Below are 16,851 nucleotides of genomic sequence, written 5' to 3' on the forward strand. Positions count from 1 at the left end.
ATATGTTGGGCCATTTAAAATTTTGGAGGAAAAGGGAACATCTGCTTATAAGTTGGAGTTACCAGAACGTTTATCAAGAATTCACAATGTCTTCCACATATCTCAACTTAAGAAATGCAACAAGCCACCACCACAAGTATCAGACTTGGAAATTGAATTACAACCAGACCTGGCGTATGAAGAACGACCATTGAAGATCTTAGAAGTTGAAGACCGCAAGCTCAGGACAAGGACCATTCAGTTCTGCAAAGTGCAATGGAAGAACCACTCAGTTCGTGAGGCGACGTGGGAGAAGGAGGAAGACCTACGAGTAACCTACCCCAACCTTTTTAAGTAAGTTTTCGATTTCGAGGACGAAATCTTTTTCTTAGGAGGGTAGGATGTAACGACCCGTATATTTTCACATAGTATTTCCACCCTTAACTAGATAATTAAGTAGAATCCATTAAGCAAATACACATCAGATTTCTTCAACAAGCATTCATAACCACTCAAGTATATATATATATTTATATTCATAAACCTCAGACAGTATAGCTGTACAAGTGTATTACAAATCTTTGAAAAAAAATATATATATATATATAGAAAGAGAGAGAGAGACCAGACTATGCTAAGCTATACAACAAAGGGCACACCAAACTTAGACCAACCCAAAAATATCTCGTGGTCAAAGCAGTTAACAATGAGACATATTTGGGATACACATTGACCACCACCATCACGTGCATTATAGATATCAGTAGTCAATTGACTAACAGTTGGTCTAGGCATGGGCTGCAACTCCTAGCCAATAGAGAGACTCCACAAATGACTACACTGTACAGCAGGGATGGGCAGCCATAACTAGCTAGGTACTAGAAAGAGAGGAGGAGTAACCTGGCTAAGGTTTCACCGTAGCACACTCTTCACTCTGCTTCCAAATAGCCAGACCAAACTCTCTTCTTCTTCTCAGTAGCATTTCCATTCCCCTGTTCACAACCAACAAATATCCAAGATCAATAAGTGAAGATGGTGACCTGAGAAATCATCAGTAGACTGAAGGGGACAGGCTGGAGCTACAATCTAGCCTACTGGAGTGGACTTGGAGCGTAGGAGCAGCAAGAGTAGGACCAACAGAGAGGGCAAAAGAAGAAAGGTGAGTTCTTCTTCTTCTGCCACTATATATTTCTCACATACACAAAGAAGACCAGCCCAGATGCACACACAAGTCTCATAGTCATTCACAGATGCACGCAGAAGTATCCTAATTAATCATAGGTGCACAAAAGTCACAGCAGGAACATCTACCCCAGATCTTGGAAGCAACAGTACTAGGAAATATGGATAAGGCATTAAGATGTACAATAAAAAGTTCTCAAATTAATTAGGCAGCAGAAATACACCAAGATTATTCAAAGGGGTGAACATGTTCAGTACACACACATGGGAGCCATTTTAATCTACTAAATCTGAGAACTTGACTATCTAAATATTTGAGAAAGGAACAAGGGCACCACTAACCTGCACCCATGGTGGATCTGCTCCACGGACACACACTGGAGCTCTGACCTGCACCATCCAGCATCACGGCGGCGCCCAACGCCAACCACTTCAATCTGGAGCAGGGAAATCACATCCCCAATAGGGTTTGACCTGCAAGCCAAAGGAACACACACACACACAGAGGGATTAGAGAGTTGAGGCTGAAATTCATGGGGATAATATGGGGATTCACGTCAGGGGAGAGAGAGTGTGGAGGATCTAGCAGCGGCATCTTTCCCGTCGCTGGCGGCGGCGCCGATCTGGGCAAGGAGCAGAGGAGCATCATTCTGTATTACTTGTGTTCTCACTGGACTAGTAATACTAGTGGGTGCTCTGTTCGGTTGAGGACTACTAGTACAGAACTAGTACAGGGAAGTGAGAGATAGGCTTAGTTTAGAGAAAGGGAGAGGGCACGTGGAGGATAAATTAGCTTAGTAACTTATCCAGGTGCACACCTAGTACGCATACTAATGCAAGCTTAGTAAAAAGACATTAGAAAAAAAGTAATATTTGACTGTAGGATGACCACACTGCACTGACGTACATTTTTTTATTTTCCTAGTATTCACTCGACTTAGTCTCGAAGTATATATTTGCCGAACTGCAGGAAGCGAGTACAGTCAGGAGAAGGAGACGCTACAGAAGCAAACTGAGTCCGGGTCTGAGTACGAGAACTCAGGCAAGCTCTCCTTGATCATGCTGAGTAGAGCTATTTTTGAAAAACACTATTCTTTACTGCATCTTATCATCAACTTGCATAAAATGTTTTGGTAATAAATTGTGTGGAGTGACTATTGCCAAAAAGTTGGGTTAGCTGATGGAGCAGCTAATCCATTGATTTATTTATTTTTTTTATAATTATTTGGTGGGTAGAGGGTGTCCTGGATGGACATACTGGAAGGTGGGGCCCTCTACATATGGCTAGTATATTAAGAATTAAATAACTTTCACTCGTTTTATGCGCCGTACTACAACCGTATCAACCATGGTCTCGTCTAAGACGAGTTGAGCCCAATACCATCAAGTTATTATACTCTCCACATGGATAAGTAGTAGTAGGATGGGCGATGAGTTCCCACGCTAATGCCGGATGGATGCATTAGCAAGCGCTATATATATTAAGCGTTGGTGGAGTGCGGGTTCCGAAACACGACACAACGGCTAGTGACACTAGCCGGGTGAAGATATAATATACAAATGGGAAAAAGCTTAGGTTCTAAACCATGTCTCGCATCTAAGGAAATGCAGATGGCAATTATGGTTTCGAGTTCTATGGGTAAAGTGATACAAACTCTGCAGAGTTAAAGGATTCATGCCAGTCTCTTGGATTGGGGATTATGGGGACCTATTGGTGGTCTATCTCGCAATACGAGTGTTTGATAGCTTTTATAAATTGAAATAAACTTTCTGCAACAAATGGTTATTTTGAAAGGTGTTGAGTTGAGGTAGGACTTGTTGATTTATATTGAGCTATCATGAGTGTTGCATTTTGCTTTTTGAGCTTGCTGAGTACTTTGTACTCACTCTTGCTATTAATCATCTTTTTCTTAGAGCAAAGCTTGTATGAGAATCCTACTGGACCAAGTGAGGAGAGCAATGGTGATGACTACAACTACACAGGGGACCTAGATGTGGATCCATCTAGTGCTATGTACGATCTGGATGCCACATATGGGGGTTGGGATGAATAAGTAACTATGATCTAGCTATGTAATCCAGAAACTATTTTATCATCATCTATCTAGTACTGCTAGTTGGAACTCCGGTGTTAGGAAATGTAATAATTTGGCAAAACATGTGAGAAGCCTACCTGAGACTTTTAGCCCTGTGTGGCAAGGTATTGTAATATAAATGACCATCTCTAGCTATTTCCCTGTTGCATATCTCTGACATGGATTATTATTTGACAAGACAAGATTTTGTCAAGAAATAATCCAAGGACTAGTGTCATTATCTATAGTAATAATGACACGGGTCGTCACAATATTTTCCTACCTTGTTCCGATGTCGGGCAGTGTATGTTACATATTCAAGAGGCACTCGTTCTCTCCTAGACAGTTCTGAAATAACCGCAATAAAGTCACCTAAATCTGCAATATCCTTTCTTGCAAACTTTTTGATAATAGAATATCGTGGAACCGATGCCCGGGAGAGCATGTACCTGCGTCGCACCATGTTGAATAAGACAGAAATCTCAGGAAATAGAACATGAATTGTCAGATGTCTTACCCAGGTTCAGCAACATATACAAGACCACATTTGAACCCGAAGTGTCTAGCCTGAAACATCATTACATACAAGATTAGTTTTTTGGACGGAAAATACAAGATTAGTTTAAGTTATGTACAATGATGCTTTCATAGACTACATAAACATAAATATAGTCTCTCTTTTTACAAGTAAAAGGTACTCACTCTGTAAAGAAATATAAGAGCGTTTAGATCACTACTTTTGTGATCTAAACGCTCTTATATTTTCTTTACAGAGGGAGATGCTTTCATAGACTACATAAACATATAGTCTCCCTTTTTACAACTAAAAGGTACTCAGTGATCTAAACGCTTTTATATTTCTTTGCGGAGGGGAGTATTTCATTAAAGCTTATAATACATACTCCCACCGTCCCAAATTAGTTGAAGTTTTAGTGTTGTCCTAGGTCAAACTACTTTAAGTTTGACCAAGTATTATATAGAAAAGCATGCTAATACCTACAACATCAAATACACAGGTTATGAAAAATATATTCTATGATGAGTCTAATGAAATTAATTTGGTGCTATAAATGCTAATATATTGTTCATAGATTTGTTCAAACTTAAAGTAGTTTGACATAGGACAGTTTTGAAACATGGTGCAATGCAGTGGCCGACCTAGAATTGCAAGCTTGGGGGTGCCACACGTCAAAGCTTACACTAAGCATCATCATAATCTCAATAAATAGTCCAAAAATAACAACAACTTAATTGATATTTAGTGTTAACTATATAGTAAAATTTATTTTACAACTTTGGAGGGGGTGCCGGGGCACCCACGGCACACCCCCACTAGACCCACCACTGGTGCAATGCACATATATGAAGAAAGCTAAAGATACTACTCCCTTCGTTTTTATTTACTCCGCATATTATAGTTAACTGAAGTCAAACTTTGTAAAATTTAATCAAATTTATAGAAAAGAATATAAATATTTAGCATAACAAATCTATATGATGTAGAAGAACATTCAACAATGAATCTAATGGTATTGATTTTTTATTGTATATGTTAATATTTTTGTCTATTAGCTTTATCAAAGTTTGTAAAGTTTGACTTTGATCAAAACTAATATGCAGAGTAAATAAAAACGGAGAAGTACATAACAAAGATGAGGAAGGCTACAGAAGGAGTCTGATGGCAGATCAGGCAAGAATACCATCTCACAACCACGACTGGAGTCTTCGGGGGCCCAAAGTAGTCTAAGTAACTATGCTCGCCTCTGCTGGTGGTCTAATTGGCAGTGACCTAAGGCTTGAATGTTCTGACGTGTAGATAACAGATAAGCTTCACGGAGCTCAGACTTCAAATGCCTTGTTCACTAAATCTGGGGACAAACATCTCTCACCTGCCGTCATGGAACGTCCGAAACAAAGAAACTCTAACATCCTTGGTATGAGTACCTTCAAGGCATTCTTCAAACATATGGCATCAAAAACCATGGTTATCTTGTTTAGCCAAACAATCGCCAGATATGGAGTAGATCGGAGAAGGATCCAGATCCAAGCTCCTCCTCGTCAGGAGAGAGGGTCCTGGCATGAGCTTGGGCTGAGGCAACGATCCACATCCGAGAAAGGGTCATCGACACCAAGCCCAGACTAGATCCACACGCCTCCAACAAAAGGAGAATCAGTAACCCTACTATACACACAACAAAGGCCAGAGCTACCGGTGGCAGAGAATGATAGGATGTGTACTCTCAAAATAGGCTTTCACCCCACTATATAAATAAAGCCAACACCACGTCCATACAAGAGTGTCAAGTTCAAAGAAATAGAAGATCCTACTGGGGCATCGGCACAAACACGCCTAAGAAAAGCATAAAAGCAATAGGGAGAAAAGACCACCAAGTGGCCGCAGAGTGAGGGGACTTGTTGCGAGGCAAGGAGGCTAGCGTCATCATGCATCGCGTTCATCATCAGTCCAAACCTCTTTCGGTCGCGCTACTTAGACAACGGGTGCCAGTAGTGCTGCAAAAACGCCAGGAATTTGAAGATCAAGTCAGAGTGCAAGCTAACACTGCAAACACAAACCAGAAGAGGTGTCTCCTCCTACTGGTCTGGTTGACACTGGTTTGAATGATTCCAGCCAAGTCTAGGGCCTCCCAATCATGCCCTAGAGCCTCACAGAAAAAGACCTCAAAGAAGCCTCGCTGTGGTGCAAGAAAAGAGGATGTGGATCCCCGAGACAGGGACCCCACACAGAGGGCAGAGGTCATTCCCTGGGCCGTGTCTCTTGTTCATCTCCGTCTTGGATGGGAGGCGATCCCTCAACAATTGCCAAAGAATTTTTTTGATCTTCAAGGGCAAGGGCGCTTTCCAAGTGGCGATGTCCAAGCAATAGTCGCCCTGCGACACCAAGCATGATATGCCGAGCTGATAGAGAAAACACCCGAAATGGCGAGACACCAAGAAATAGTGTTCGAATATTCTGCGAGCACCAGCGAGGAGGGTAGTCCGCAAATTAGCTCGCTCTACTAACTCCAGATGCCCTAATGACCACCGGAGCAAGATGTTCCATTGACCATTTAGGGCAGCTGAAGACACCAACATCATCAGATCCGCGCAAATGGCAAACAGGTTAGGGAACACCATACGTTAAGGAGTTCCACCGAGCCAAGCGTGGAGCCAAAATAGGGTCCCCTCTCCATTGCCGATGGAGAAGGTAACCCCTAGGTAGATCTGCTGCTTGATCCGTTAGATGGATCAAGCAGGGAGAGGCTCACCCCGCAAATATTTAGTCTGAAGAAGCTGCAACCACAAACCCCCTCCCCTCGCATAATCCGCTAGACCCAACGGAGCATGAGGGCCACGTTCATGCGACGGGAAGCTAGGATGCCTATCCCCTCCAGGTCCTTCGGCAAACAGATGTCAACCCACTTTACCATATGGTATTTTTGACGATCTTTCTCGCCTGCCAGAAGAAACAAGAAAGATCTTTATCAAACGAGTTGCGAACCCGGCCCGCTCCAGCAAGATATACAATCCCATCATATACATGGGAAGGCTAGAGAGATTTGTGTCAATCAGGGCCGTCTTACTACATTTGGAAGTAAAACGTCTGCGCCAGGGTTCTGTAGACGCGACCCACCCCATGAGTGGGTCAAACTTGACCAGCATAACCCTTGAGTCTCATAGGGGCATCCCCAAATAAGATATGGGAAAGGAGGACAACCTGCAATTTAGGTTGTCGCCAATCCGCTGTTGTTCGGCCTCAGAGTATCCTAATATCACCACCTCACTCTTGTCAAAGTTGATCTTAGGACCCGACATGGCCTCAAAGCAAAGAAGAGGAACTTAAGGTTAACAATGTCAAGATCCGAGCCTTTGAGCATAATCATGGTGTCATTTGATAACTGTAGATGCATGACACCAACCCAGGGATCAGGTGCCCAACCACCCTAATTAGGTGGCCGAACAAGGGAGGCTTCCAAGGTGTAGTGCATAAGCCACTCGTCGGCCGAGAGTCCAGCACCGTCAGCAATCACATCCAACGACTTAATTGGTCAGGCAAGGCCCCTTTACATGCCCTAAGCTCGGCACCCAGATTAGCCCCCCACCCCACATTACAAAATCAGGTGCTTTCCTACTGGTTAGCAAGGCCTTGATCCTCTCCAAGGACAGGATGCTGTAGCCGAGGAAAGGAGGAAGACAGACACCAAGGAATAGTGTTTCAAACTGACTCACTGTCCAAATTTTATTTGCATTAAAATGTTCTTGAAGGCAGAATACTACAGAAACAAATACATATGGTTTCCCTGAGAACGACACTGAGATTCTGAGAGCGTAAGCTATTCGGCTCAGTCAAGAATAATGAAAGCAGGGTTGCTTACCTGCTGGTATGAAAGTGGATGGATGACAGCACCACTAACTTCCAGGAAATGATTTGGAGTTATGGAGTGCAAATCCCCTACCTGAAGAGTCAAATAAGTATGATGTGGCAAACTGAGGTTACAATAGGAAAATGAAGTTGGGCACGTTGTATTACAGGAGTAATACATCATATATACTGCTCTCTCGTATGCAGATTAAATAAGATGTGTCAAGCTCTCAAACTACCTTCAGCTTTACTGTTAAAGGGGCTCCACCTCTTTCGATCTGCAAATTTATCTCCCTGCCAACGCTCTCATCAATTAATGACTCCATAGTGAGAAATTGTGTTACAATCTGTAAATAGTTAAGAACATCGTTCAATAAGAAATTAATGTTGTATGACAAATTAACATAACATGAAAAATGCATCAGCGAAAAGAAATATAGTGAACATCAAGCAGCCGAGTTTTATAGTTAGGTTATGCATGTGACTACAAGAAACATGAAGTAACTTTCAGAGAACCAACACACAAAATTACAAAAACTGATAGCCTATGGGCTGTGGTAAATACACCATCTGAAAATGCCTAGGGACAACACTGCTATGCATGGTGCACCACTTGGAAGGAAAGAAATGCGAGGATCATCAAAAATAAACAAACAACACCGGCCCATGCTCTATGTAGGACGTTAGCTGGGAGTAATAGGATCACCTGCTTGATCCACAGGCCATTAGAACCTGATTAGGCTTTTCAGGCATGGTTTAGTTTTTCCCGTGCGCCATCTCGGCACTTGGGCTAAGCCCTGGTTGTAGCTGTATCTGACTGCTCTGCTCTTGTATTTCTACCCCTACTATTTCAATGAAAAGCTGCTGCGCAGCTTTTTCATAAAAAAAAGGTAGGTTAGGATTGTCCAAGGCATAGCCTCACCTCATGCCTTAGTGCTTAATAGTTGGGGCAGGGGTAAGGTGCCTCGCCTCTTCTTTACTGCCTTAAAAACCATGGTCAATTGGGTGTGTGCATTGCTTAATAAGTTCCCTGATCTTATATTTGGTGGTACATACAACAAAACAGAGGGAATCAGGGATATACGAAAACAGTCGTCCACAATAGACGGGTGTTCCAATTCAAGTCACTGCTAATGGAGCGAGAACAATTTGAAGAATGCACACTAATAAACTAGTATACTAAATCTTCATAACTTTCGGAAGCAATGTCTTTTGGCAAATTGGCATTCGATAACCTAGAGAACAGTCTATATACAACAGCAACCAAGCATAATATTTTCTGAAAAATCAAGTATAAGTTCTGAAATATTAACAACTTAAGTTTCCACAATCAAATTTATATCAGGTGCAACTAATATAAATGAATTGTTGAAGGCCATGATGAACACCAACACAGATCTTATTGATGATAACAGAGGTATCAGCAGTACAATCAATGGAGTCACAAGACATCAGTACAGGGTGAAAAAATTAAGGTGAAATACTATTAGTAGACCGTTTGAAAACAATCGTACCTCCCCGTTCATGCGAATCAGCACGTCACCAGGTTCCAGATGTTTGTCTGCAGGTCCATCTGGCACCTGCAATAACAGAATTACGCAGTTTCCGTATGAGATAGAAAGGTTATATTTCTTTACGGAGGGAGTACAATGGAAGAAGCAACAAGCTGAGCGTAAAAGAAAACATGTTTAGGAATAACAAAACCAAGAAGCAAACATTACCAAAGAATCAACAACCAGCATTCCAGTCTCCCCTGCTGGAGAAACAAGTCGTACCGCCTGTCCTAGCAGAAATTTCAAGGTGCAATTAATCATGTAGCACACAGAGCCGTCAAAAGACAAGATATACATCTTTCTCCAAACTAGAAAAAGGAGCACAGGAGGATCATACCTGCTCGGTTTCATTCCTGAGTCCAAGACGTCGAGTTTCTTCGAAACCTTTGTGTTGAAAAGTCACCTTTGAAAAGGACAGAATAAAAAATGGATCATGGATGATCTGAGTTCCCAAATAATAGATAAAACAATTACTCCCCCCATCCAAAAATGTAGGTTTCCATGGGATGCGTGCCAAAATAGAAAACTAAAACGGTAGCATCTAACAGAACAAAAGGATCATCAGACAGAATGCACACCTGAAGTGTACCACGAGGAATATAAGCAGATTCTGGCTTGCTGCCAAGTGGGTCCCAACAGCCACGTATCAGATTGAGTGTTCTAACTACTTGGAACAATTTAGGCAGATAATGTTAGCTAAGAGGGCCCCAAACAATTAATGGATTAAGTAGGAGATGATGATCTGGTTTCTATGATCCCAGAACATTTATGTTCTTCCTGTACTTAGAGCATGAGGAAGTACTATATTAGTGTTGATACATAAGCAACCAGGGCCGAGCGGACAAAATCCGGGGCCCTGTGCGAAACTAAAAGATGGGGCCCTACGTCACTAAAAAATGAACTACGAGCAATTATAATGTATATATGTGAAGCAAGTTTTTTATAATATATATAATATAATGTCTTACAAAACAATAGGACGTATAAAAAATCATACCTGCTATTCAATTCCCAGTTGCTATTTATTTGAAAAACTTCAATGATATCCTCGTAATCTCTAATGAAATCTTCAATGATATCCTCGTAATCTCTAATGAAATCTTCAATGATATCCTCGTAATCTCTAATGAAGACACGAAGTAACGATCTCTGTCAAAAATTAATTCAAAAATTAGGAATTATGAGTAGGAATAGAAGTTAATCAAAAAAAAGACTCGCTAAGCACCTGGAGGCTGGGTTCAGTCACAAATCGATTCGACGATGCAACGAGCCAACGAGTATGAAATATGGGAGAGGAAGCAGGAACAGGAAGGTCCGATGAGGCGAAGGCGATGAGACGATCCCTGGATCCCGTTTCAGTACCATCGCCGACTCGCCGGGAACAGGGGCCTGATCGAGGGTTCGAGACGACGGTTTCGCCGGGTCGTCGTTTTTCTTTAGGCACGATCTGTTTCCATCTCACGAGATCTGTTTTTCCATCTTACTCACGATCAGGAGCCTTGGGTGATCGATGCGCTCCACTGGCAAGGCGCACGCGCTGGTGATCGATGCGGTAGTCTGTAGAGCCGAGCGTAGTGCTCGATGGCCAAAAGACATAGGCCCAGCTCCAACGCCTCGCAGCCCAGTGCGGCCTTGATATAGGTTTTTTCTTTAAAAATTACTAGGCCTACATATAAAATTTGGGGCCCCCAAAATTATGGGCCCTGTGCGGGCCGCACACTTGACACAACAGTGGGCCCGGCCCTGAAGCAACTTACACGGTCTAATGGAAGGTAGAAGGCCGGAGCACTGGAAGTAGTGCCTCCTGCATTCAGTGCAACAGCTCTTCCTTGGCAATCAACAACAGGGGAACCACTAGAGCCACCTTTAGTACCAGATGCAGCCTAAAGAACAAAAAATATTTTAACTTATGAGCACTCGCAGAGGAGCAAATCACCAAACATTATTTTAGATGCATTGGCATCACCGATTGGAACAAAAAAATACAGAATATTGGATAGCTGAAAAGAATTACCTGTATGTAGAATGTATTGAAATCGTTGTAACCATCCCTTTTATAGTAGAAAAGTAAAACAAGGTTAGGACTTCGAATTTATGCAGCAATACATAATGATTCATGGATTGAATATACAAGCTTTGATCATGTAAAGGAAGGCATACTTTGTGTAGTAAGTCGAGCCAATGTTCCCGGCAAGATTGAAACCTGTATCCAGTCAACATGAATCAACATGCAACCCAGTCTATTGGATAACTCTCTTGTAAGGGATGACATCTCCAATATGCATGTAACTCTATGGGGCAGGACCTTTTCGCCGCTGTCATTACCGACAACCCGAATTTCCAGCCCCATAGATGCTGCTTCAGGTGTTACAGGGATCTCCTCGTACTTGAGGTACTTTATGGCAGCTGGATCATAGCGAAAAAACCCAAAATCGTGTACCTGTTTAGAGAAGAGTGGGGGAGCTTGGATTAAAACAGGGTCCTTAGCAAAACTGATTAAAATACGCCATGAGCAACGGAATAAGCTAGCAGAAACGAATGGAATCAAATAGTAAAACAAAAACTCTCACAGGATCTCTGTAGATGGCGTACACGGGTATCTCCTCCCTGTTCACAAAGATTGCCTCCGCGACCACAGGCCCGGGCCCGACGACGTGGCGGTTGGTGAGGATGATGCCGCGGGACTTGTCGACGACGAAGCCCGTGGCATGGCTGCTTCCCGCGACCCCGGTGTCGAAGGCGCGCGGCGCCGTGGCGTGGAGGACGACGACGGCGGACACCACGCAGGAGAGCGCGCGGCGCCAGTCCTCCGCCGTCTCCGAGGACACGGTCTCCATCGCCAGCTCGCCGCCAACCTCCTCTGTCACAGTAAGGAATGGGATTCAACAATAATTTGGCTACAACGGAGAAGGGAGCTATTACGATCTCCTCTCCTCAATCCTCATACGCAAGCTACACACTATTACGATCTCAGCTTTACAATGCTCTGCTGCAATTAGATAACCTGCTGATCAGCAGCAGACGGGGAAAGGGGACTCGACGACGGAGAACACAACGACTCCCCTCCAGCTGCCGCGGCGCGCGCCTCCAGCAGCCGTCGCCGCTCCCCTCTAGCCGGCCGCTTCCAGTCAGCCGCGTGTGAGGCCCGGGTAGTTGAGATGAATTTCTCACGTATGAGTATGAAGGGAAGTTAGGCAACGATCAGCAAGCAGATGCCGCGAAATTATTGACATAGATGCCCCGAATTGGTTGGGTTTGGTGTAGAGGATTAACCCTAGAGCCTAACTAGAGTAGCTAAAATGAATGCGGCATTTTGGTGTCCAGACTCATCTGCACCTGATCAGAAACAAAACAAAAGAAATATTTGAAAAGTTCAAAAAATTCTAATTTTTTTTGTATGGTAGATAAATTGATGCATGACTGAATTTTTCTTTTTTGTCGAGAGATGCTTAGACGTCCAAATGAGTTGAAAATTGGAGCGGACCTCACGCATACATTTATCCATCACACAAAAAATGGATTTTTTTGAATTTTTCTTGTATTGTTTTGATTTTTTTGTCAGCGGGCGTGCAGCTGAGCCTGGTGTAACGCCCCGAGGCCGAGGTGCCAGGTGTCTTCCAGTTATTTGCTGTTGTTGCCTTGTCATTCGCTTGCATGTTGCATCTTGTTATGTCATCATGTGCATTGCATCATCATGTTTTAAAACTTGCATTAGTCCGGGTCTCCCAGTTCCGTCCTTTCTCCGTTCCGAGTCCAGACACACTTGCACGTGCCCGAGGCACGTCCGAAATATTATTTTATAAGTGGCAGGAAAATGTTCTCGGAATGGGATGAAAGTCGGCGTGCGGTGTTGTTTTGTTGTTAGTAGACCGCCTGCCAAGTTTCATCGCGTTCGGAGTCCGTTTGACGCCCCAACGGATAACTATAGCGGCAATATAGCCGGTCTAACGTCGGACGTTTTCGGTCTCCGGAAATAGATGCCGGGCCCTTTCTCTCTCTTCTCCCCCTTGCAGTCTCGCCACAGCCCACCTAGTCCATCCTCCTTCCCCTCTTCGCTTCCGGAGTTGTCTGATGCGACCGCACGGTCCGAAACCCTCTCTGCACAGTGCATCGAACCCCTCACGTGCGCGTCCGAAATTGTCCCGGACCCGACCCGAGCAGTCGTCACCGTTGGATCCGGATATCCCCAAACATCTACAAAACGTCACCATTTTTCTTATTTGGTCTTCCTAACTATTTTATTCACGACTGTTCGATTGCGATCGGAGGGACGATATACCCCTAAGTCTAACCCACCTACTATATATAGCTAGTCTAACCCTAGACAAAATCCCAAATTTCTAGGGATCCATCCCACCGCCGCCACTCTCTTCATCGGATCCCACACCGAACCAGCAGCATCCCCTCCCGATCCAAAATTCCTCCCAGTCTCGTTTTCCCCAACGAGCCAATCACCACAGCCCCGCCTGACCAACCCCTCGTCCCCGTACGCCGTCCTCCTTCGTGCCCGATCTGGACGCCCGAAGCTCCCGCGCGCTTCCCTGCCCGAGTCGCCAGGCCAGACTCCCTCGCCCTCCTCCCTTGCTCTCCCTTTCTTCCTCCTTTTCTCTCTCTCACTTCCCGATCTCTCTCTGTTTTGAGCAGAGCACTCCACCGCCAAGGACGCCAAGTCTCGCCCCGTGCTCGGCATGTCTTGAGCCACCCGATGTCTTCCTCCTCGTCGACGTTGCTCCGGCGAGCAGTACCAGGAACTCCGCCTCCTCGCCAAAACCGCGCCTCCACCTCTCCCCTGCGTCTAGGTCGCCGTTCGTGCGGAAGGCCGCACCAAGTCCCTCGCTGGAGCTGCTCTGTTTCTTGCCCGAACCCGCAGGAGCCCGAGCTCCCTCCTCCTCTTCCCCGTGCCCGCAGCAGCAGAGCAGGATCAAGCCCCGTCGCCCTCCTCTCCTTCGCACGCACCTTCGCTCGACTCCGCCGCCCTCCGTCTCCGTTGTAACGTCGCCGGACCAGCAGCTCTGTCGCACCGGCCATGGTCCTCCATGGTGGCCGCCCGAACCTGAAGCCCCATCTCTGCCTCGCTCCACGCCTCGCCTCTGTCAGCAATCACAAGAGATCGTCGTGGCCCCGGAGCTCCTCTGTTTCCATCCCCGACCTGCCTCGGTCCACCGGGATTCCATTCCCGTCCTCCTCTGCGCCGGATACGGCAAGCACCGGCCGGATCTTGCGCCGCCGCAAGCCCAGCTGCCGCCGCGCCTGTCCCCTGCTCGTTTTCTTCAGAAATGGACGGCGCACCTGCAGTCAGCGCCTTCGCTGCGCCCGCGTTGACCCGAGCCGTTGCGTCAGCCTGCCTCCCCTCCAGCGCTGAGGCCCAGGCCTCTCCGGCCAGATCTGCCAGCCCAGCCGGCCCATCTTCTCCTCTGGGCCCGGTGAGGTGAGGACGCGCCCAGCCTCCCCTGTGCACTGTTGGGCTTGTCCCAGATTCGGCCCACGCCATGTTTTTTTTTGTTCTGCTAATTTGCCCATTTATCCAGAGACTGCAGTTTTTTCAGAAAACCCCTTTAGGTTCATGCATATAATAACTCCACAACCGTGCATCGGATCTAAATAAATTATATATGAAACTTGCTTAGAATTTCATCTAGTTTCATAATATGCAACTTTCATCTATGTTTGAAATGTTTTAAATGTTGTTTGAGTAAATTTGCTCCTATGTCATGCTAAAATGGTTTAATTCATAACTAAATAACCGTAACTCGGAATTTAATAAATTTTATATGTAAATGGGGTAGAAAAATGCCTAGTTTAACATGATGCACTCACCTAGCATGTTTAACAACTCTAAAATTATGTTTAGGGAAGAACAGTACCAAACCTAATATATGCACATGAGGAGTTTCCGGACTTGTTGTTTTGTGGTTCCGGCCTCATTTAAACTTGCCTAGTTAGATAGTTTCATTATGTTTCACCTCTTGCCATGCTAACAACATTTAATATTGTTGGGTGCATAAACGAGATCGAACTAAATAATTGATGTGGTGTTCCGTCAATATGCAACCCGTTGCATATTGGGCTCCACTTAATTTGTAGGTTTGCTTGTGCACTTTGCCATGCCATGCCTCTTTAAACCGGACATGCATCATACTTGATTGCGCATCGTGCCATAATTATGTGTTGGTTGTTTACTATATTGTTTGCTTTCTTTCCGGTGTTGCTTCTTTGGGTTGGTTTCGATAACGTTGCGTTTGTGAGGATCTGTTCGACTACGTCTATTTGTCTTCTTCATGGACTCGTTCTTCTTCCTTGCGGGATTTCAGGCAAGATGATCATACCCTCGAAATCACTACTATCTTTGCTTTGCTAGATTCTCGCTCTTTTGCTATGCCTATGCTACGATGCCTACCACTTGCTTATCATGCCTCCCATATTGTGAACCAAGCCTCTAACCCACCTTGTCCTAGCAAACCGTTGTTTGGCTATGTTACCGCTTTGCTCAGCCCCTTTTATAGCGTTGTTAGTTGCAGGTGAAGATTGAAGTTTGTTCCTTGTTGGAACATGGAGATGTTGTTCCTTGCTTGGAACATGTTTACTTGTTGGGATATCACAATATATCTTATTTAATTAATGCATCTATATACTTGGTAAAGGGTGGAAGGCTCGGCCTTATGCCTTGTGTTTTGTTCCACTCTTGCCGCCCTAGTTTCTGTCATATCGGTGTTATGTTTCCGGATTTTGCGTTCCTTACGCGGTTGGGTTATAATGGGAACCCCTTGACAGTTCGCCTTGAATAAAACTCCTCCAGCAAGGCCCAACATTGGTTTTACCATTTGCCACCTAGCCTTTTCTTTCCCTTGGGTTCTGTAGACTCAAGGGTCATCTTTATTTAAACCCCCGGGCCAGTGCTCCTTTGAGTGTTGGTCCAACCCAGAGCACCGTGCAGGGCCATCCCTTGGCAACTTGGGTTACGTCGGCTCCTGTACGCTTAGCTTATCCGGTGTGCCCTGAGAACGAGATATGTGCAGCTCCTATCGGGATTTGTCGGCACAGTGGGTGGTCTTGCTGGACTTGTTTTACCATTGTCGAGGATGTCTTGAGGAACCGGGATACCGAGTCTGATCGGAATGTCTCGGGAGGAGGTCTATTCCTTCGTTGACCGTGAGAGCTTGTCATGGGTTAAGTTGGGACACCCCTGCAGGGATTTGAACTTTCGAAAGCCGTGCCCGCGGTTATGGGTAGATGGGAATTTGTTAACGCCCGGTTGTAGAAAACCTGAAGTTGACCTTAATTAAAATGCATCAACCGCGTGTGTTACCGTGATGGTCTCTTTCCGGTGGAGTCCGGGAAGTGAACACGGTGTTGGAGTAATGCTTGACGTAGGTTGTTCTAGGATCACTTCTTGATCATAGTTGTTCGACCGTGCTTTTGCTTTCTCTTCTCGCTCTCTTTTGCGAATAGGTTAGCCACCATATATGCTAGTCGCTTGCTGCAGCTCCACCTCATACTTTTACCTTACCCATAAGCTTAAATAGTCTTGATCGCGAGGGTGTGAGATTGCTGAGTCCCCGTGACTCACAGATACTTCCAAAACCAGCTTGCAGGTGCCGATGAGACCGTGCAGATGACGCAACCAAGCTCAGGAGGAGCTCGGTGAAGATCTTGTCCTTTGTGTTGTTTCGTTCCAGTTGATCAGTAGTGGAGCCCAGTTGGG

At 45.0% G+C, this 16,851-nt stretch overlaps 1 pseudogene; it reads right to left on the reverse strand.

Moving 5' to 3' along the window:
* LOC119315663 overlaps nucleotides 1-14,640 on the reverse strand; it is a 53,446-nt pseudogene extending 38,806 nt beyond the window's left edge.
* Nucleotides 14,641-16,851: the final 2,211 nt, after the last annotated feature.

Source organism: Triticum dicoccoides, chromosome 6A (assembly GCF_002162155.2).
Source record: "Triticum dicoccoides isolate Atlit2015 ecotype Zavitan chromosome 6A, WEW_v2.0, whole genome shotgun sequence".
Taxonomy (NCBI): Eukaryota; Viridiplantae; Streptophyta; class Magnoliopsida; order Poales; family Poaceae; genus Triticum; species Triticum dicoccoides.